At 37.9% G+C, this 23,746-nt stretch overlaps 1 non-coding gene across 1 annotated transcript; it reads left to right on the top strand.

Annotated features, from left to right (window-relative positions):
- Window positions 1-507: 507 nt before the first annotated feature.
- Window positions 508-583, top strand: TRNAA-GGC (transfer RNA alanine (anticodon GGC)). Its single transcript has one exon. It is a non-coding gene; the product is annotated as a tRNA-Ala (tRNA).
- Window positions 584-23,746: the final 23,163 nt, after the last annotated feature.

The following is a 23,746-nucleotide window of genomic DNA, read 5'->3' as shown; positions in this document are numbered from 1 at the left end:
CTACCTGAAATCCTTTTGCCCCAGATACAGCATGATTCACTCCCTCACCTCTTTAGGTCTTTCTTAAATGTCACCTCCTCAATTAGCCATTTGCTAACTACCCAACTTAAAAATGCATTCTGCTCCCAACAAACACTCCCGATTTCCCTTCTGCCTTATTTTTCTCCTTAACAATTAATATCTGACATGACATAAATATTACAAATATTTTTTTATTATCTGTTTCCCTTTGTTATAATAATGTAAGCTTCATGAAAACAGAAATTTTTGCCTGTTTTTGATAACTGTTGGGATGTAGTAGTCATTCAATCAATATTCATTTAAATATGTACATGGACAGAGAAACATAACAATCTGAAGACGTCTATAATTACTATCAAATGAAAAGTACAGATAATGTACAGAAAATAACTAGTATTACACCAGGTAAGCATAATTCCCCCTTTTCTCTTTTTAAGTAATAACTCATTCCTAAGATGATTTTTAGGCTTTAAAAAACAACAACAGGCCCTGGCCGGTTGGCTCAGTGGTAGAGCGTCGGCCTGGCATGCGGAAGTCCCGGGTTCGATTCCCGGCCAGGGCACACAGGAGAGGCGCCCATCTGCTTCTCCATCCCTCCCCCTCTCCTTCCTCTCTGTCTCTCTCTTCCCCTCCCGCAGCTGAGGCTCCATTGGAGCAAAAGATGGCCCCGGCGCTGGGGATGGCTCCTTGGCCTCTGCCCCAGGTGCCAGAGGCACAAAAAAAGAAAGTCTTAGTTTTATTGTATAGTGTATTAGTTTCACAACTAATATGAAAAAATACTTTTGTTTTTATTAAAAATATCTTTGTGCCCTGGCCGGTTGGCTCAGCGGTAGAGCGTCGGCCTAGCGTGTGGAGGACCCGGGTTCGATTCCCGGCCAGGGCACACAGGAGAAGCGCCCATTTGCTTCTCCACCCCTCTGCCGCACTTTCCTCTCTGTCTCTCTCTTCCCCTCCCGCAGCCAAGGCTCCATTGGAGCAAAGATGGCCCGGGCGTTGGGGATGGCTCTGTGGCCTCTGCCTCAGGCGCTAGAGTGGCTCTGGTTGCAACATGCGACGCCCAGGATGGGCAGAGCATCGCCCCCTGGTGGGCAGAGCATCGCCCCATGGTGGGCGTGCCGGGTGGATCCCGGTCGGGCGCATGCGGGAGTCTGTCTGACTGTCTCCCTGTTTCCAGCTTCAGAAAAAAAAAAAAAAAAAATGAAAAATATCTTTGTATTATAAAAGGATGCATATTCACTATAGGTAATTTAGAAAACATGGAAAGTTACAACGAAGAAAATTCATGTGATTCATAATTTATACATTCAGAGACATTTTGATCTGGTTTCCTCTAGTCTTTTTTCTAGGCATTTATTTTTTTACAAAAACGTAATTATACTGTATGTGTTTTGTATTTATTTTTTAACATAGCATTTCTAATAGTTACATCCTATTCTATTACATGAAGGTCTCATAATTCATTATATACTTTCCTTATTTTTAGATATTTTTAGGTGGCTTCTAATAGTTTGTAGTATAAATAATACTGTAATGAACATCTTTAGAAATAAATCTTTTCTGAGACTGAATATTTCCTTAAGGTCCTTCCTTCCTCCCTCCCTCCCTCCCTCCCTCCCTCCCTCCCTCCCTCCCTCCCTCCCTTCCTTCCTTCCTTCTCTTTCTTTCTTTCTTTCTTTCTTTCTTTCTCTCTCTTTCTCTCTCTCTTTCTCTCTCTCTTTCTCTTTCTTTCTTTCTTTCTTTCTGCCTTTCTTTCTTTCTTTCTCTCTTTCTCTTTCTCTCTCTCTTTCTCTCTCTCTTTCTCTCTCTCTTTCTCTCTTTTTTTCTTTCTTTCTTTCTTTCTTTCTTTCTTTCTTTCTTTCTTTCTTTCTTTCTTTCTTTCTTTCTTTCTTTCTCTCTCTCTCTCTCTCTCTTTCTCTTCTTTCTTTCTTTCTTTCTTTCTTTCTTTCTTTCTTTCTTTCTTTCTTTCTTTCTTTCTTTCTTTCTTTCTTTCAATGAGAGGAGGGGAGGCAGAGACAGATTCCCACATGCGCCCCTACTGGGATCCACCTGGCAAGCCCCCTACAGGGCTATGCTCTGCCCATCTGAGGCTGCTGCTCCATTCCTCAGCAACTGAGCTATTTCAGTGTCTGATGCAAGGCCATGAAGCCATCTTCAGCACCTGGGGCTGACTTCCTGGAACCATTTGAGCCATGGCTGGGGGAGAGGGAAGGCAGAGAGAGAGAAAGAAGGGGGAGGGGTGGAGAAGCAGATGGTCGCTTCTCCTATGTGCCCGGACCAGGAATCAAACCCAGGACTTCCACATGCCAAGCTGATGCTCTACTGCTAAGCCAACTGGTCATCAGGGCTAGATTTTTTAATAGTTACACTTTGCCATATTTTTTTCATCTATTTTAAAAATAGTTTTAAAAAATCTCTAAAAAACAAAAACTTTTAAAGGGCTGTTTAAAAATCCTAACCATAAATATTTGCACATACTAAAACAAATAATATTCCTTAATGTTGTGTGACTTTCCTAATATCAAAACATCTTTGTATAGTTGATTTGTTTGAAACCAATTCAAATAAGGTCTCTTTGATTTGGTTGTTGTCTTTTAAGTCTCTTTTAACTTTTAATACTTTTCTTTTTTATTTTCCTCATGTGATTTCTTAAAGATATGAGGAACTGGTCACATATAATTTTCTCACCTAGTTTTATCTGATTGCATTCTTGTGGGGCTATTTAATACATTCTTCTATCCATTATATTTTCAGTAACTTTAGAGAAGTGGCTCTCAGACTTTGGTGTGTATCAGAATTACCAGGAGGGCTTGTTAAAACAGAAATTGCTTTCCTCACATCCCCACCCAGTTCCTGGGTCAGTAAATCTTGGTAAACATGAGAATTTCCATTTCTAACATGTTTCTAAATGATGCTGATGATCCACAGGTCACACTTTGAAAATCACTGCTTTAGAGAGAAGATTAGATCCCTTTAAAAAAAATGGTTAGATTCACAACTTTAAAAAATATATATTCAGAAATGTATGGCAGGGTTACTAGTTAATAATACTGCATTGTATATTTGAAAGTTGCTAAGAGAACAGATCCTAAAAGTTCTCATCATAAGAAAAGATATTATAACTATGTTTGGTGATAGATTTTTAACTAGAGTATGGTAATCATTTTGCCACATATACAAATAATGAACCATTATGTTGTATACTGGAAACTAATAAAGGTTATGTAAAATATATGTATTAGTTTTGTTATTAGCATAGGTTCTTCTTTTTATCTTTCAATCTTTTATTTTGAAAAATTTTTGTCTTACAGAAAAGTTGAAAGCCTTTTGCTTTCCATAAAGGCAGTAATGTAATAGTGTATGAGTTTGTTCATTTTAACATATTCTGTTCCAAAGTGAGTATTTACAAATTTTGATTCATTTGATGAGTGGTGAAAAAAAAGGGATTTCTTACTGTTGTTTTAATTCAAAATTATTGGGTTATGGGTGAAGTTTTAATTTAAAATACTTTATTAGTCATTTGTCAGCCTTAGATCTATGAATTATTCAACTCCTTTATCCCTTTTTTAAATTAAGATCTTTAGTGTTTTTTAAAATCAATATTTATGGGCTCATTCCATATTAAAGATAATTGTTCCTTCTCAGATTTGTAACAAATATTTCTTCCAGCTTTTTTATTCATTTTTTTCCAGATTATTATTTAAGATTTTTAAAATTTAATTTTGTCATCAAGTCATTTGACCTGTTTTTCTTTTTTTTTTCATTTCTCCTATTTTTTTGGAGAATTTTTTCCAATCTGAGATAATTATTTGCTTCCATTTTCTTCTATTTTTCTACTTTGTTATTTGTCTATTTGATTATTACTATAGCTAACTGTGGTATCCAAATGAAATTTATTTGTATATTCTAGGAGGATTCTTATTTTGAGTAGTCAACTTGCAGAGTACAATAGAGTTTGGGGGGGAACCCCAACATACCTGGATTTCCTGTTGGAGAGACAACAGTATACAGCAGATAATTTATCTGTGAACCATGGAAACATATGAAAAGATAACTCAGACAATACACTGAAGAATAATCTGTCACAAGTAATTGTGCACGGTCAAAAAGGGCTGGGAGGGTGTATGAATTATGATGTTAGAGCTGTAAGCAGCAGGTGTTTGAGTCCAGTCAGTGGCTATCATTGAACAAGCTGGTCCTCAAATGAGATGCAAATTTTATGCCAAGATAGGCAAGTCTACAGAACAAATCATTCTGGTTTCTGTCTTATCTTCTGTAATATAAGAAACGTTTTTTCATTGATCTTTGCTCTCCCATTTTTTGCATCCTTTTCATTCTGTCTTTTATTCTTAACACTTGGTTGTACTATATCATCTGTAATATCTATGGTGTGAAAAGTAGGACTTCTGCAATTTACACATCCTGCAGTGGCAACATAGCACAAATTGAAATAGAAAGCTACCATTATTGAGGTTCAGTGTGACTTGGAAAATGTGCATCAATGTCAAACATCTGTTGTCTCTAATTGACAAAAAAAGTGCAACTTTAGTTAGTAAAAGTGCTTTAACCATTATGTTGAAAGATCTCCTCTTTCCCAAGATCTCTGTGCTCAAGGATAGAGTGTACTTATGTAGATTGTTGGCACCGTGAAAATCACTTAGAAGCTACCTACACTTCTATCACAAATAATCCCAACTCCCAAGTAAATATTGAATTGCAGAGGTAAGTGATAATATAATTCATTATACAACTACTGTGATGCAACTCCTGAATATATTTTACTTTATTTAATTGTTACTAATGTCCATAATATAGTTATTATTATTCCCATTTTACTGATATGGAAATTGAGTTTTAGAGAAATTGAGTACCTCATCTGAAGTCATATAGCTGTCTAAATGGATAAACTGGAAATCAAATTGAGATCTGTATAAACCCAAAGCATGTATTTTCTCTTCCAGTCTATTTCTTGTTTGAATGCTTCTCTAACACCAAACATCAAAATTTAAATACCTACAAGGATCAGGCAGAAAAGGTTGAATAGGCCAGTTAGAGGGGACTGGGATGAACGGAAGAGCTCATGCCTCGTTCAAAGTGGGAAGGAAGCTGCTAGTCAGTTTCAGCTAGTTGCCTTGTGAGAATATAGGTTTAGTTTGTCTAAGTCCTCTGATTTTTCAAAAGAAGCCAGAACCTTCATTTTGATTTGAGATCTGTCAATGTTTAGATATTGCCAGTTAATTCAAAATTGTTTTAATTGTGTGCACCAAATAAAAAATACTTGCTGATCATATTTAGTACCTGCCTTATACTTTGCTTTACACAACTAGACATGGAATTAATTAGAACAGCACTGTCCATTAGAAATATAATGTCATCCACATATGTAAATTTAAATTTTCTAGTAGCCACATTTATAAAGTAAAAAAGGGTGATATTAATTTTAATAATATATTTTTATCCTAATATATCTAAAATATTATTTTAACATATCATGAATATAAAAATTATTAATGAGATCTTTTACTTACAGCGCATCTCATTTGTACTAACCACATTTCCAGCTCTCTGTGGTCACACGTGGCTAATGGCTACCATACTGAGCAATGTACGAGAGGAACGTACATATCTCTCCCCGGCAAGACCTAATTATTCAGGAATTTCTTCTCCACTAGGAAACCATACCTGACCCTAGCTGGTCTTTGAGTTTGCCAAAGCCATTGTATTTCTTCATCACATGAAGAAATTTCCCATTCTTCAAACTATGACAGACTTGATCTGTTAAGATAAATTGGTCTGCAAATTTGCTCTAGTATCTTAGGGAATCTGCATTGAGTAATTTATTAACAAACATGAAACTTGCTCAATAAATGTCAAGTAAACAAGAGAGTGAAAGATCTCACTTTTTCAAACTGATAATGTATGTACTAAGACATAGTTCTAAAGTGTTTAAAAATTCAATTCAATGAGTAATTTATTAGAATTATCAATTTGGTGTTGTGATACGGTAATTCCAGTTAAGGAACATCTGGCTAAATAATTTGTAGGGGACTGGAATGGAGGAAGTGTGGAGATTAAAATGATATTCTTAAAGAATTCTGAACAGAGGGTTGGATATTTCTAATGAGTATGGCATATAACAAGTGTCTTAATCAGCTCAGGCTTCCATAAAAATATGCCACAAATTTTTATGGTGGCGTAAACAACAGAAATTTATTTTTTCTCAGTTCTGGCGGCTAGGAAGTTCAAGATGAAGATGTTGGCCAATTATGTTTTGGTAAGCTCTCTTCTGGCTTGTAGACTGCTGCCTTCTCTTTGTATCCTGACATGGCAGAGACAGCAAGTGCTCTTGTGTCTCTTCTTAAAAAGACACAAATTCTATTGAATTGCGGCCCTACCCTTATGATCTCATTTAACATTAATTACTTCTATGAAAGTCTTATCTCTAAATAGAGTTGCATTGGGAGGGGGACAAGGCTTCAACACTATCAGGCAGAAAGTTTATGTGAGTTTTGGGAGAACATAACTCAGTCTGTAACAATAGGTCTCAGAGATAGATTAAGAGTCTTCTCCATTTCCTCATGTTTCTTTTGCACCTTTTAAAGTAATGTCAGAATTAGTGTCAGAGCCAAAAGAGACTTTTTGAACTTAGAAGTGCAAAAGGATTTTGAAGTGATCTAATATCTACAGGTCCATAGTTATTTAATTAGTTGTAGAAATAAATTAAGCATCTAGGACTCTTGCCTCCCTTTGTAGTGTTCTTTCTATTTTATTGTTCAACCATTCATTTGTTTACTCACACAACAGAACTTGATCATCTGTTAAATACTGTGTTACTGGATTAACGAAGATCTAGACATAGCCTTCAAGAAAAGTAGCCTCAGCCTCTTCCACCCCAGTGCTAGTCTCAGTAGAGAATATATTAGACCATATCTAGTATTAATATTAATTGTAATAGATATTAGCCCTTAAGCACCAAAAGTATGTCAGGCTATCCCAACCCCTTTACATACATTATTTTAATCCTTACAATAAGTTTGTGAATATTTATTACTTGTTTGGTAGATAAGAAAAAGTAACTTAACCAAGGTCATGGAAAAAGCTTGAAAAGTGGCTATATAGCAACGAATTCAGGCCTATCTGACTCCATGTCCAGGTTTCTCCAGGTATAATGAAGTTATTTCCTTTGGGACTTGTCAATACATCATATGAATATTATTAGCTTTTCTGACTGAGCTAGTGTACTGGATGCAGAGCCAACATTTTAAAGCTCAAGTGAAATTTTTCTAGCTCTAGAGATGGGGAAAGGACCCTGTGAGCACAGCCTTGAGAAGGAGGTTTGCCTATTTTGAATGACAAGAAACAGGTCCAGAGAGTCCAGCTTTCCTTAGGTCCATCATCTTGCAGGTGTAAAACCAGTATCAAAATCCATGTTTTGGGACTCTGAGAAGAATCACTGAGATTGTGGCAGGACTTTTTCTGAAAGTGGTTATCTGAAAGTCCTGTCTTTTAAGAGCTATATAAACTTCTCTTCTAGACAAGCAAGGGACTGTGGTGGAACCAAAGGGGTCCCAAAGACAGTACATTTGTAAATTGAAGAGACCTACTGAATGGGATGATTCATCTGAAAAGACAGGACAGGGGAAGAGAACTGGGTTGGAAGCAGAAAGCCTGCACCAAACCAGCCAGCTGGAAGAGAAATATGAGACTTGCCTGAAGAGATTTCCTGAGACAGCAAGTCCCCTTTTATAGGCACTTTGTGGCTTTCACTCCGAGTGCGGAGGGAGTAGTTAAGATCTCTGAGCCAGAATGGCCACCTGTCTCCTCTTAAAACCATTTCACTTGGTTAACACCTAACCCCACTGGGAGCCTGTGGTGAAGTCCACACTTGCTATATCCTTTGTGAAGTTCTGCTGGACTCTATAACATCAGTTTTTATGGTGTTTGATTTAGCTGGGGTCTCAGTCAGCCATCTTTTAGGTGGTTGATAATGCTGGTATGCTAGTATACAGCATTAATGAGGGAGCAATGTTTCTATTGAGCACTGTGACTTGGTTGTGGGTATTTGTGGAAATTCCAGGGCCCGATATATATGACGTTTGCAGAGAGCTTTTGTTCAGTCAGTGAGTTTGCCGGGGCCATTCTGTGTCAGATACTGCTTCAGGAGCTGGTACATCAGGGAACAAGACAGATGAAGATACCTGCTGTCGTGGGGTTTACTTGGAGTTGGGAGACTGATAGGGAGACAATAATGAAAAAATATACAATAAATGATTTAGTTTGTTAAAAGGTGGTCAGTGTATATAAAAAAAAAGCAAAAGTGAAGCAGGTAAGGGAGATGGGCTGGAATGTGATATATTTTTTTTTTTTTCCATTTTTCTGAAGCTGGAAACAGGGAGAGACAGTCAGACAGACTCCCGCATGCGCCCGACCGGGATCCACCCGGCACGCCCACCATGGGGCGACGCTCTGCCCACCAGGGGGCGATGCTCTGCCCATCCTGGGCGTCGCCATGTTGCGACCAGAGCCACTCTAGCGCCTGAGGCAGAGGCCACAGAGCCATCCCCAGCGCCTGGGCCATCTTTGCTCCAATGGAGCCTTGGCTGCAGGAGGGGAAGAGAGAGACAGAGAGGAAAGCGCGGCGGAGGGGTGGAGAAGCAAATGGGTGCTTCTCCTGTGTGCCCTGGCCGGGAATCAAACCCGGGTCCTCCGCACGCTAGGCCAACGCTCTACCGCTGAGCCAACCGGCCAGGGCTGGAATGTGATTTTAAATAGAGTGGTCATTAAATTTAAAATTACTAATTAGGAAGGTAGAATTAGAAAAAATAGAACATGAAACTGGGATGAAAAGGGTCAGATCACAATGTTAAGTTGAATGCTCATTAAGATTAGACTTATTCATGTCAATATGACTTTCACAGAGCAACTTCATGTCATTATTTTTATTGTATATATTAGAAAATAGAATCGCAAAGATGTATCTTCTGTTTCTCTTTTCTCATCCTTTTTCCGTTTCCCCTTTACCTTTCTTTCCCCTTCCTTTTTTGTTTCTCCTTTCAATCTTTCATTTTTCTTCTTTTTAATTTTTTTTCTTTGAGAGAGGAAGGGAGAGAAAGGGGTGGGGATAGGAGAAATAGAGAAAGAGAAGCAACAACTTGTTGTTCCACTTAATTGTTCAATTTAGTTATACACTCATTGGTTGCTTCTCATATGTGCCCTGGCCAGGGATTGAAACTGCAACCTTGGTGCACCAGGCTGATGCTTTATCCACTGAGTTACCCAGCCAGGGCCAATCTTCCATCTTCTTGAAACAAAAAAACATTAGAAACCATTGTACTTGCTTTCAAGAAATTTCAAATCCAGCTGAAGAATAAAGAAGGCCTCAACAAAAGAGTTGGAGAGAAATATGTCAATGATAACATGAATAAGCTATGTTTTTTTTAAAATGACTGATATGTGAACGATCAAAACAAGTGGAGTTATTTTGGCAACATTTAGTGGGAAGAAGTCAGTTCTTGGCTTTGGTTGAAGGAACTAAGAGTAGAAAGATGAGCAAACATTTTGAGGCATTATATGGGCAAGTACTTAGAGGTAGAATTTAGCAAGGATTTGTAGAGGGATGGCTTAGATGGAGGGGGCAGATTTTATTGGATAATGGAGTGGGAGAGTGTAAATCGAAGATGTAGAATGCTAGTCTGAGGGGGTTAGAATTGTTTACATACTATATTGAAAAAGCTGAGAAAATAAACCTTATAACTCTGAATTTTAGTTATGCCACTGAAACATGTTGAGTAAATAAATGATCTCTTCAACCTAATTAAAAATCAGAAAGTACTTACTTATAGTCTGTAAATTAGAATATAGAATATTATATAAATTTAAATTGAAAATACATATTATTAAATTTATATTATATAGGTAAAATATATATAGCATATATACTTTAGATGAAGTATATACAGTATATATATTTAGATATCTATCTATCTATCTATCTATCTATCTATCTATCTATCTATCCATCATCTATCTATTGAGAGAGACTATATATAGATCTGTATACGGATGTAGTTTCTTTTTAGGGATATCCAGTTTCACTCCCTGTCCCTCTTTTTTTTACAATATCATTCTGTTGGTTGTTAGCTTTTTCTCTTTGGTAGTGTTCTTAGTTTGATGTTTCTTTTATACTCAACTGACTATACTATCTTTGAAGTTAAGGAGAAAGTTCAAGATTGAGATGGATCTTTCAAAGAACTGAAACAGAATAGGGTGCCCTTAACCTCCACCTAAATGTTCCTCTCAGCAATGCAGTAATAGAGTTCTCCTACTTATTATAGTCTTTATGTTTCTGCCCATTCATTTTCTGCAGCTTCTGGGTTGACTTTTCAATGGACCACCTGAAGAGTTTACCATACATCCTATCACTGAGCACTTTTCATATGCAGCTTCCCAAGAGGAGAATTCTTTCTTCTTGGCTACATGATCCAGGTTTATTTCTCTCCAGATACATCTTAAAATATCTTATTTGTGGGTGTTCTAAAATTTTATTTCTTTCTTGCTTTCAGGACTGTTTCAGCTGTGTGTGTATTATTCATTGCCATGGTGCTTGTGAGAATGATAGAAAGGTAAAAATGCTCAGTGGATCCTTTGAGTTTACTTACGGTTCCATTCTGTGTTACTGCCAACTCATAGTTTTTCTGGCTGGTGATAAGATGGGACAGGAGTAACACAGGAAAAAAGTAAAAGCCAAACAAAACCCACTTAACCAATTATTTCTGAAGCACATCCAAGTAATATATGATATGTACATAGTAAAAGTTATATCAGAGAAGGATATATAATGGTATAGGACATTCATGATACACTGTTAGGTGAAATAAGGACATAACAAAACAGGAGATAATTTATCTGCATGAGAAAAAAGGATACCAAAAGTTGTGTAAATATTATTTGTGCAATTTATTTCTAGGTGGTGAAATTCCCAGTAACTTTTTTTCCTCCCTCCCTCCCTCCCTCCCTCTCTTCCTTCCTTCCTTCCTTCCTCTCTCTTTTTTTCTTTCTTTCTTCCTTTCTTTTACTCTCTTTCTTTTTCTCCTTTTTTCTTTCTTTTTCTTTTTCTTTCTTTCTTTCTTTCTTTCTTTCTTTCTTTCTTTCACTCTCTCTTTCTTTTTCTCCTTTCTTTCTTTCTTTTTCTCTTTCTTTCTTTCTTTCTTTCTTTCTTTCTTTCTTTCTTTCTTTCTTTCTTTTCCCCTCTTCCCTGCTTCCCTCCCTTCTTCCTTTCCTCCCTCCCTCCCTCCCTCCCTCCCTCCCTCCCTCCTTTCTTTCTTCCTTTCCTTTCCTTTCCTTTCCTATTTCCTTCCTTCCTTCCTTCCTTCCTTCCTTCCTTCCTTCCTTCCTTCCTTCCTTCTTTCCTTTCCTTTCCTGTATTTTCTACAATGAACATGTATTCTCTATTTAATAAGGAAAAAGTCAGTGTTATTTCCCCATAAAAGGTAACCTTGGCTGATTATCACACAAATTTAATTTTCTAAACAAGAGTGCTGTAGTTGAAATGCCTACCTTAAAAGTAAACAAACAGAAGTACATTATCCACCACTTTAACCTCTGTCTTCCACCAAAGTTGCTGACAAGCCTAAAATGGACTCATTTGAGTTTGTTCATTTATCATTTGTTTAATGAGTATTTATTAAGCACCTGTTCTGTATGAAGCACTGTGCTGGTACTGAAATACTGGTTTAAGTAAAGGATTATCACTGTCCTTGGGGCCTTAATGTCTGGTGGTTAAGTGTACGTACCTCACTCTTCTCACTACTTTGGGGGGAAATATAGGTTTTTTTTCTCCCATAAAATGTACTACTTATGTTAACACATAATTTGTGTACCTCAAACTATAGTAATAGGCAAAATAAAAAAAGAACAAAATGATATGGGGAGGGCAGTCTCCATTTCTGCACCTATTCATGTACAGATCATGGGAGATATAATCCAAAATTTTAATTTTAAAAATACTGTCCCTGTAGCTAATTATAACAATAGTTAACATTTACAAAGCATGTGCTCTGCTGTTGATAACCAGTTCTCAAAGTGTGGTTGATGGTTCTTTGGGATCCCTGAGACTTTTTTAGATCTTCAAGGTCAAAACAATATTCACAATAATACTGAGGCATTATTTATTTATTTTACTGTGTTGGCATTTGCACCAACGGTGCAAAAGCAATAGTGGGTAAAACTGTTAGTGTCTTAACATGAATCAAAGTAGAGACAACAAAATCTGTCACTAGTGTCTTAACATGAATCAAAGTAGAGACAACAAAATCTGTCACTAATATATCATTGTAGTTTTCATTGCCATGCAAAAAACAATGCTAGTTTCCTTTAAGAATGTATCGATGAAACAATGAAAATTGTTTTATTAAATCTAGACTCTTAAGTACACACCTATTCTATATTATATGTGACAAAAAAGAGAAATAAATATAAAACATTTCTGATGCACACCAAAGCAGGATGGTTGTCTTGTGGGAGTAGCCACTTTTTTTCATGGAACACCATTTTTACGGGAAAGAATAACCAACAAGGAAAAGACATTTATTCAAAATGAGTATTTGGCAGACATTTTCTCAAAAATGAATGAAGTGAGTCTGTCACTTTAAGGAAAAACAACTGACAGTATATGTTGCCAATGATAAAAATTGAACTTTCATATGTGAAAATTAGAATTTTGGAAGATTTGTGTCTGGCACTGTGAACTTGTCAGCTTCCCCAAATGTAAAGACTTTCCAGTGAGATTGCGGTGCTATTAATGGATGTGATTTTTTTTCAGATTGTGTAATGAAATGTGTCAATGTTATGGAGATCTGCATAACTCAGTGAACCAATACTTTGCAAATGACCAATGCATGATGTTGTAAAATCATGTGGGAATAGAAGAGCCATTCAAAGTACAAGATAGACTGGTGTATTTTAATGCAACAGGGTATGAAAAGTTTATTGATATCATTTCAGATTCCACATCTCAACTAACCTAACTACTGCTTGTCAGATTGGTAGAGTATCAGAGAAAAATATCTACAGTTATCTGAAAAGGATATTAAAATACTCTCTTTTCCAAATACATGTCTGTGTGAGGCCCGATTTTCTTTGTATACTTAAATCAAAACAATATATAGCAATAAACATTAAATCCAGATCATAAAAAGGTCTATATAAATGGAAAACAATGTCACTCTTCTCACTACTTTGGGGGAAAATATAGGGTTTTCCCCCCATAAAATGTACTACTTATGTTAACACATAATTTGTGTAACATATAACAAGGTTTATTATTGTTATTTAAAATAAATTAATAAAGAAACAGAAAATTCTCGGTTTTACCTTGAATATCATAAATATTTATAGCTATAACCCACATACACAAAAGTTCTTAAAAGATATTTTTTAAGACAATAAAAGTGTTTTCAAAAAATTTGGGAATTGCTACTCTATACTTGCATGAAACATTTAATATGCATAATCATGTGTATTCTTTACAACCATTCTTGATACTACATATACTCCATTATTTCCAGTTTACAAGTGAGGAAATGAGTTTGAGAAAGTTTAATAACTTGTCCAAGATCATGTAGCTAGTAAAAGAGTGTTATAAACAATTTGTTTTGAATGCGGGGGAAGGAGAAGAAGGTTTTACAAAGAAGGCAAATTTAAGCAGTAATAATAAGCAGTAATAACAGTAGCCCCAGTAACAGTAGTAATAGTAATGAAAATAGCAAAAGCCACAGTAGGAGTCGTAATGGTAATAACAGTAATAACTGGCTGACCTGTGGTGGCACAATAGATAAAGCATCGACCTTAAATGCTGAGGTTGCTGGTTCAAATCCCGGTCAAGGCACATACAGGAAGCAACTACTATGAGTTGATGCTTCCTGCTTCTCCCCTCTACTTTCTCATTCTCTCTCTAAAAATCAATCAATACAAAAAATCTAAAAAAATAAAGATTAAAAAATAATAGTGATAACGGCAGCAGCAACAGCAGTAATAGCTATGCAGCACTACTACATGCCAGGAATTCTTCTAAGTGCTTTATATGTAAAGGCCAGAAGTCAGGCAGCTCTTCATTAGAAAGAAAGAAAGTTGGGTAATTCAGACGAGATGAATAATCTAAGGAACTAAATTATTAATCATATTTTTAATGTTTTAGGTGTTTCTTAAGTTTCTGGAAAAGGAAATAGAAGAGTTTGGCTCTATTTGAGTTCAGAAATGATTAGAATCTGCTCTAAAATTCTATAATTTTTTTAAAGCCATAGGTGTTGAAATGTTGAGTTACAGCTTTGTAGCTAATGTGAATATGTATTTTTTAATAGTATTCATAAGACTATAGGATATATTATAGCATAGTTAAATTATTCTACAGACTGCATGAAATATGTATAAATTATAAATTTGGGGAAAAGTTATTAACCTGGTTAAAGTGAATTTTACAGTATTTTTGTACTTTGAGAATTCCAACTTTTTATTATGTACTTTTCAAATCTAGCTCAAACTAATTATTCATTTTTCAGAATTACAGAGGTGCTTTCTCAGTACCACCAGTGTAGCAATGGAATAGTCTGAACTCTCCCAGATATCTTTTCCTTCTATACAGTATTATAAGCTTTTGGAAGACAAAGAACAGATCTAACTTATGTTTTGCATTCTTCATAGCACCCGGGATGAGTTACTTATAGAATAGTGAGTTACTTGTAGAAAGTTTATTTTGGCCCTGGCCGATTGGCTCAGCAGTAGAGCATCGCCCGCTGTGTGGAAGTCCTGGGTTCGATGCCCTGTCAGGGCACACAGGAGAAGCGACCATCTGCTTCTCTACCCCTTCCCCTTCTCCTTTTTTTTTAATTTTATTTTTTTAACAGAGACAGAGAGAGAGTCAGAGAGAAGGATAAGTAGGGATAGACAGACAGGAATGGAGAGAGATGAGAAGCATCAATCATCAGTTTTCGTGGAGACACCTTAGTTGTTCATTGATTGCTTTCTCATATGTGCCTTGATTGCGGGCCTTCAGCAGACCAAGTAACCCCTTGCTTGAGCCAGTGACCTTGGGTCCAAGCTGGTGAGCTTTTGCTCAAACCAGATGAGCCCACGCTCAAGCTGGTGACTTCGGGGTCTCGAACCTGGGTCCTTTCGCATCCCAGTCCAATGCTCTATCCACTGCACCACCGCCTGGTCAGGCCCCTTCTCCTTCTTTTTCTCCGTCTCTCTCTCTCCTCTTCCCACAGCCATGGCTTGAATGGTTCAAGCAAGTTGGCCCTAGGCATTGAAGATGACTCCATGGCCTCTCCTCAGGCCTTGAAATAGCTCGGTTGCTAAGCAACCGAGGGGCAGCCCCAGATGGGCAGAGCATCCCTGGGTAGGGGGCTTGCCAGATGAATCCAGGTCAGGCACATGCAGGAGTCTGTCTCTCTGCCTCTCACTTAATTAAAAAGAAAAAGTCCATTTGAATCAAGCTTCCATGTTAAACTTTGTTCTAAGTATCTAGACAATTCTATTCCTTTTACATTATCAGTGCTATGAGATTTGCTACTTTTATATTTTATTTACATGGTAACCTTGATCTCTTTCTCCTGTCACATTTTGAAAATTGTTTGAGCCATGTATTCTTCTTCTCTAATTAAAGCTACAAGCAGAAATGATTAAAGAGTAACTATTTGCAATGAGCCCAAGCTTGGATAGCATATACTTTTCTGGGTATGGATATTGTTTGGCAGATTAAAGTCCTTTGTTCAGTCAGTGAACATGACTGACTGTCCCCTTTGGGCTGAGATAGATCAGTTCAGGTACACAGAGAAGCTAAAGCAGTTAGTAAGCCTGCAAAAAGATACGGAGAGGGAGGAGCTTTATGAGTTGTTTGCTTTGCTGAATCTTTTCTTTTTAATTAAATTTTAAGGGGTGACATAGATCAATAAGAGTACATAGGTTTCAAATGAACATCTCTATAGCATTTAAACTGTTTTTTTGCATTGCATGTACATCATCCAAAGCTTGGCAGAATCTTTGCGTTTCCTGAAAGGAATGGTAGGGAAAGGTGGCTAAGAGGACTGGAGCTGAGAGAAATAAAAAGACAACCCATCACCTCACCCCATTCTGGAGGCGTTAGGCATTGACTCGGTGTTTTGTGACAGTGAGTGAAAATAAGAGTGCGGAGGGAACTGAGGGATTGCTATCTGTGAAAATTCTGCCTAATGGTCTGATATCAGAGCATTTATCCAACTCACTATGGGCTCCCAAAGAGGTTTAGTATAAAGGGGGCAAGAAATTTGAAATCTTCTGATTTGATAATCTGTAAAATAAAGTCAGAGTGGATGCTATGTATTTCTGCTTGACAGAGGGGCAGCTCCTTTATGGAATAAACTTGATGGAAGAGGTTTTTTGTATTATTATTGTTACTCTTATTCTCATTATGATTATTGACAACTAACTTTTTTTTTTTTTAGTGAGAGTGAGAGAGAAACAGGTAGGGATAGACAGATAGGAAGGGAGAGAGATGAGAAGCATCAACTCGTAGTTGTGGCACTTTTAGTTGTTCACTGATTGCTATCTCATAAGTCCCTCGATCTGGGGCCTCCAGCTGAGCCAGTGACTCCTTGCTCAAGCTAGGGACCTTGGGCTCAAGTCAGCAATCTTGAGCCCAAGCCAGCGACCTTGGGCTTCAAGCCAGCGACCTTTGGGCTCAAGTCAGCAACCATGGGTCATGTCTATGATCCCACACTCAAGCCAGTGACTCTGTGCTCAAGTTGGTGAGCCTATGCTCAAGCCAGATGAGCCTGCACTCAAGCTGGCCACCTCAGGGTTCTGAACCTGGGTCCTCAGCATCTATCCACTATGCCACTGCCTGGTCAAGCACAAGTAATGTTTATTGAATACTTAATACATGCCAGGCACTGTTCTAAGAGTTGTACATGAATTAACTCATCTAATTCTAACAACCCCATGGGGTAAATGCTATTATTTTCCTCATTTTACAGATGTTGAAACTAAGGCACAGAAAGGTCAAGTAGCTTGTCCAAGGTAACACAGCTAGTAAGGAGCAGTGCTGAGACGTCATAGGATTACCAAGATGCTGTTGAATGAGGTAATGCATGTAATATGCCAACTAAGTGTCTATCACATAATAGAGACCCCTAATTTTTGTCTGTTCCAACTTCCTCCTTGCTCTCTTATTGACTTACTATAAAAAAAATGACTTTTTAACTTACATGAAAAACCCACACAACTATTTACCTTGCTTTTGTTTTTCTCACCATCATTCTTTGGCTTTTTGGTTAGGGTTCTTAAATGCTATGAAACATAATGAAAAAAAATTTCTTTTCCAAAATGAATACTTTATTCATTTACTTGCTTTAAACAATTCAGTAGCTAAAAACAAAAACCCACAGCTTTAAAAGTTTATAAAAGGTTCTAGAAGACAAGGGAAGAAGGAAAGAAACATTGCTTTAAAACCTCTTAGTTCCCAAGCACGGTGCTACCAACTTCATGTGTGGCTGCTCATTTGTTCCTCACAACAACCCTGTGAGGTATTGCTTATCATCCCTAGTTTGTGGCTAAGATGGCTGAAGATTTCAAGCAGCTTTCTTGTTAGGAAGGGATGAAGCCCAAGACTATTTCTGATGCCTGCAATATTGCTGCCTTCCTCACAGACACAGGAATCCCCGTCTTTGGTTTACTTGATCCCAGAAAGTTTCCAGCTTGGGAGTTCAAATAAGAAAATGATGATGCTAAGTTATTTTACTAAGGCTGAATTTTACTTGCAAAAATCACTCTTTTTATTCCAAACAACTTCCTGAACCACAGGGCTGCTTCCTCCTCAGTCCTTGGTGGATAAATTACATAGCATTTGCCTGAATGCTAATCCTTAGATTATGCTTCTCTTAATCAATTTGGCTGTAATTAGGTTGAGCTTACAAATTGTCATTCCAGGAATAATGATTGCCTTCAAGAGGAGGAAAGGAGAGTATCAGCATCACTCCTCTCTCTCCTCTCCCTCTCACAACACTCACTGCCTGTGATGGGGGCACAGGAGGTGTGGCAAGGGGCATGGTTCTCATTGCATTCCTCCAGCTGGGTGAGTGTTGGGCATTGAGTAACATGGCCAAGGATATGGGTCTGGGTTTTAGGATAGCTTTTGTTCTCATGTTTGCTTCTCTGAATTGACTCCTATTTGTGGCAAAGGAATAACATTGATACCATTTCTATCCTGCTAACATAACATTGGTGCTTTGAAAGGTTAATAAACACAATGATTTTCTCAGTTAAGTACTTCTTCATTTATATAGCATTTATCTGAGAAGTTGAAGACTTTCTAAGTATTGCCTTAGTCTTACATATGTGAGACCGAGTAAAGTAATTCTTGCAGCTTTGGCCAAGAGCATGTGAGGCTAGTGGTGGGGACTGTTTTTGTATTATTCATCACTGTAGCTCTAGTGCCTGGCACAGGGTTCTTAGTAAATACCTATTGTTGTGTCTCTTCTTCCTACTTCAACCGAGGGTAGGAAATTAGAGCCTGTATTGGCCATAGTCAAGGCTAGTTTTCTGCAGACTAATTCTTAGCCCTCTTCCCTTTCTTGACACCCCTGACAAGTTAAAAAGAAACAGAGTAAACAGAATTAATCTTTAGGTCAGTACCCACTAATTCTGTATGCAACTGAGTTTTCATTCACTATAATCTCTAATATTTGTGACTTTTTTTTTTTACTTAGCTGTCTAAATCTGTAATCACTGCCTGCAATTTCCAATCCGTCTATCTGATAATTCTCAGCCTTCCAGACTGTACATGCTTAATACTCAGTTTTGCTTCATTACCACACCTGTGCCCCAGTGTGTCTGGGAATCTGAATCTTTTTTTTCCCCAGTAATTTTATGGATGTGTATATGGAAGCCCGCACAGACTGAGGAAGACGCAGGTTGATATGCTCACAGAGTTGTTATGGGATGTCCTCTTCCACCATCTCAGAATAATTTATTCAAATAGCAGGCATTGTACGCCTCCTTTATCAAGCATTGTTCTAGGTGTGAAGGATACAGAAATGCATATTTTAAAAATTCCCCATCTTCCAGGAACTCACAGTCATGGGGAATATAAGCCTGCAACACGAATAATTGCAATGTAGTATAAGTGCCAATAGGAGCTCTATGAAGGGAGTGACTCATTCTGCCTGACAGATACAGGAAAGGCTACCCAGAGGAGGGGACACTTGAGTGACAAGTACAAATTACTGTTCCACCGAGGCATCCCCTTGGTGTATGGGTAGACATAACTGTGGCATTCTGGCCCAGCTCCAGTCTTCCTCCCACAACATGTGAGAAGTTTTGAGGCTAAGTGATAAGTTTTATTTTGGTGTTTGGTAGGCCACTTTGATGAGGGGTTTGGAGCTATGAAATGCAAGCAACCATGTCTAATAGACACCTTTTATGACCCAGCCTGTATTTAACAATCTCCATGTTGAAGACCATCCCTCTACTCTTAGTCTGTACATCTCCAGAGGTAGGCATGTGGCTTAAGCTTGGCTAGTCAAAGTCACTGGCCACAGGAATAGCTGGAAGATTGAGCATGTGGCCCAGTCAGAACCAATGAGATGGAAGAGAATTTTTCCTATAACTTCTAGGAAAAAAACTCATTTTTTCCAGCTATCCTTTACTCATGAGAGATGTAAGGTCTGGGGCTGTGTAAGACCTGTTATAAGGGCGATTAGAAACCAACATGGAAGAGGCCATGCGAGAGAGAGAAACTCTATTCTGGTCACATTACTTTGGCCCCATATCAGACCATGCCGGAAGCTAGAACAATTCTTGGTCTTTCCTACTGGATGAGCTGATGAAGCCTCTTTTTGTTAGGCCAGTTTGAGCTGGATTTTCTCTCTTCATTTGACACATGGTTGAAGGATCTAGAAATGTTTATTCCAAAGAGGAAAACATCCAAGGGGAACATGATTGCATTCCAAATATTTAAAGGATGTTAGGTAGAAGAATGACTTGGATATTCTGTGTGCTCCCAAGGGGTATAATAAAATTTAGTAGGTAGATGTGGTCAGACTTCAGATCAATATAAGTAATAACTTTTTAACTCATAGGGCTCTTTCCCAATGAAAACAGCCAGAGGATCTGATTCAACATTGCACTTGGGGCAAAAAATGAGAGTGAGTGGCAGAAGTATGCCCGTCCCCGTGTAAACACATTTTGAAATGGTGCAAGACAATTTAAAAGTGGTCTGATGTGCCTTTATCAATGTATTGAGATTTTAATACCAGAGCTTTCATTTAGTTTTAGAATGCTCTCATTTAGTTTTAGAAGTGAAAGAAAATGTGGTTATTTATGCTTTCTGTATTTTCTCTATTATTTCTGTAGAAACTGTAGACTGTGACTCACTAGGGGGCCATGAGATCAACTTGGGGACTTGGGATCATCACTCTTTTCATGAAACGGAAGAGAATTCCATATTACAAAGGCAAGAGGTGTTTTGTGAAGCTTTTTATTCTCTTATAAATAAAACATACATACAGTCAGTATAGAGTAATGGCTAAAAACATGAACTTTGGAATTGGGCTACAAATATTAAAATTCTATAGGTCTATCACCTTTTATGAGAATTAAATGAGGTGATATTGGTAAAGAATTGAGCAAGATCTTGGCATATAGTAAGCACTCAATAAATTTTAGCTGCTTCATTATTTTTATTATTAGATAAGTCTTAGGACATAGAAATCGGCTCCTACAAGATGGAAGTGAAACTCTATCTCTGCTTTTCAGGCCCCCACCTTTTGCCAAACCACCAGAAACTTTATAATTCTGTAAGGCTGAAAAAGATGACCAGGCATTTCTTGTATCCCCTGGCAGTGTTTGAAGATGCTACGTTGCCAGCTGTCATCCAAAGCAGGACCATGAACATAATTGAAGTCATTATAAGCCTTCCCATTAGTAAGAGGGCATGTTTATTTATCTTTATATCCCCAGTGTCTCTTAGAGAACCTGGAAAATAATGCTGACGTGTTATTATTAAACATCTCTAAAATTTGGTCTCGTATTTTTTTTTAATTTTTATTTATTTATTTATTTTTTACAGAGACAGTAAGTCAGAGAGAGAGATAGACAGGGACAGACAGACAGGAACGGAGAGAGATGAGAAGCATCAATCATTAGTTTTTCATTGCGCATTGCAACACCTTAGTTGTTCATTGATTGCTCTCTCATACGTGCCCTGACCGTGGGCCTTCAGCAGACCGAGCAACCCCTTGCTGGAGACAGCGACCTTGGGTTCAAGCTGGTGGGCTTTTCCTCAAACCAGATGAGCCCGCGCTCAAGCTGGCAACCTCAGGGTCTTGAACCCGGGTCCTCTGCATCCCAGTCTGATGCTCTATCCACTGCGCCACTGCCTGGTCAGGCTGGTCTCGTATTTTTTGATACTCTTCTTTCTACCTACTTATCCTCTGTCCTTTGTTTCATCAAGGAATCTTTCTTGATTCTTGAAAAAAAGAAAATCTCCCTCCCTCCCTCCCAAAGGCCCTGGAACATGCAAGGAACCTGTGCACATGCACACATGTGCATGTACACTGTTCCCAATACATATGTGACACCATATTAATGACTTCACAATCTTCAGGGATATTGGCTGTTTTTACGCATCTATGATATATCCTTGTCACTGAACACATGATTTCTCACTCTGTCTCCTTCAGAACCCATGGATGAATACCATCTGGTCCTGGTGATTTATTGCACAGAATCCCTCAAGTTGCCCCATCCCTTTCTCCTCAGAGACCAAAGAATCTCTATCATGGCCATTCTCTGCTTTGCTATAAAATGTGTCCTTGGAACAGGAATTTCTCCATTGTCTTCTCCAATAAATACTCATTCAAAGTATTCATTTAGCTGCTCCTCTCCTTCATCATTCTATTTAATATTCTTCTTTTCCTAATGAAAGTTTTTAACATAACAGATATAGTCACTCTTCTAAATTGCCATGGACTCTTTATTATATTACTATTATTATTTATCTTGATGTTCCTACATGTTTTACTCATTCTTTCTTTGACCTCTGCTGGTTCTCAGCTGAAACAGTGAGTCCCTATCAGAGAGTGTGGCCTACAGAGAATTCTCTTTTTTTAACAGAGTGCCTTTTCAATAGTTATTGTTTGTCTTTCTACCATAAGATTAGAGTATGTTATCTCTAGAAAATTTGGAAAATTAGAGAAGTAGAAGCACTATTTTATAAAGCACATCTTTATAACCAACTGATAACCTTTCACCTAGATGGTGCATATTTCAGAGCCCTACCTTTTGCATTTCTCTCTAAAACATAATCTATCTGATTTCCTTCTCTCCTATTTTCATTCTTGTGTGCTGTACCGTGGGACTAGTGAGAAATAGCATTTCTGCTGTACGTCAGACGTGGTTGGGGTGTCTCTTCACTCAACCTTTATAAAGATGTCATCAAGTATGTCTGGCAGGGAGGCCTGGCCCTTTAAGGCCTCTGCTACTGGATGGCTTAGAGCACTCACCTACCCAATGACTGACCTCATTCTCTATTTTCATCTAATCCCACTTTCCAGCAACTACCCGAACCTCCCTAATTACTCTATTTTGCATCTAATCCCTTTTTTATTCCACTAGCCTCCTATCCCCCGTTTGCTTATATTTTTCTCTCAGACTTCTGTGTCTCTTACATCTCAGCAAATTTCAGACCAATCTCATGCTAACTGACCCCTGAGTTGGCCTCAGAAGCTTCCCTGGTGAACTTCCCTCCTCTGGTGGACCAATCCTGACTCAGGTTCAAGCTTGGGGTCACTGTGAACAGAACCATGGTAACCTTCAGCCTGGTGAACTTCCCTTCTCTGGTGGACCAACCCTGACTCAGGTTCAGGATTGGGGTCACTGTGAACAGAACCATGGTAACCTTCAGCCTGCTCTTTCCCAGCATTCCCTGAGGATACCCTGGTGGAAGAACATGTGCTTTGGAGTCAGAGAATGTAAGTTCGAATCATGGCCTTTCATTATCTGGGCTAGTAACTGAACCTCACTGAGCTTCTTTTTACTTCATCTGCAAAATGGGACAATAACACTGTCTGCTCTTCTATAACGCACTGTTAATTTTATTATTTATCTAACTTGTATTATGCATTCTATGTGTCAGATATTAATTTTGGGTGCTTTATAGATATTAACTCATTTGTACATCTATTTAAAATCCTAAGAAATCTTGGGTTTTTTATTCATTTATTTGAGTTATTTATTTATAATGAAAGTTTTATTACAAAACAATTGTGTTAGTGGATGAAAAAACAAGGTTAGGAGCTAGAGAATGTCAGACTTATATTAATATTTTTTTTCTTGTGAGATTTCAGTATTAAAATGTATGTTTTTTAAAAAAGAATAGCTAAAAGTATTGTAGGGAGTGGAATGGCTCCCACCCCTGCCTATCCTGAAAGATATGCCCTCCCTGAACCTGTGAATGTGACCTTATTTGCCAAAAGGGGTTTTGTAGATATGATTGAGTTAAGGATCTGGAGATGAGATCATCCTTGGTGAACTGGAAGGGCCTTAACTCCAAAGGCACATCTTTCTATAAGAGATAGAAGAGGAAGAGACTTTCAGACACAGAGGTGAAGGCCCTGTGAAGACAGGCAGAGATTGGAGTGATGCATCTCCAAGCCAAGGGCACCAAGAATCCTGACAGCCACCAGGAGCTAGGAAC

Source organism: Saccopteryx leptura, chromosome 3 (genome assembly GCF_036850995.1).
Source record: "Saccopteryx leptura isolate mSacLep1 chromosome 3, mSacLep1_pri_phased_curated, whole genome shotgun sequence".
Lineage (NCBI taxonomy): Eukaryota > Metazoa > Chordata > Mammalia > Chiroptera > Emballonuridae > Saccopteryx > Saccopteryx leptura.
Note: the sequence above shows the minus strand (reverse complement) of the source record. Positions and strands in the feature narration are given on the sequence as shown.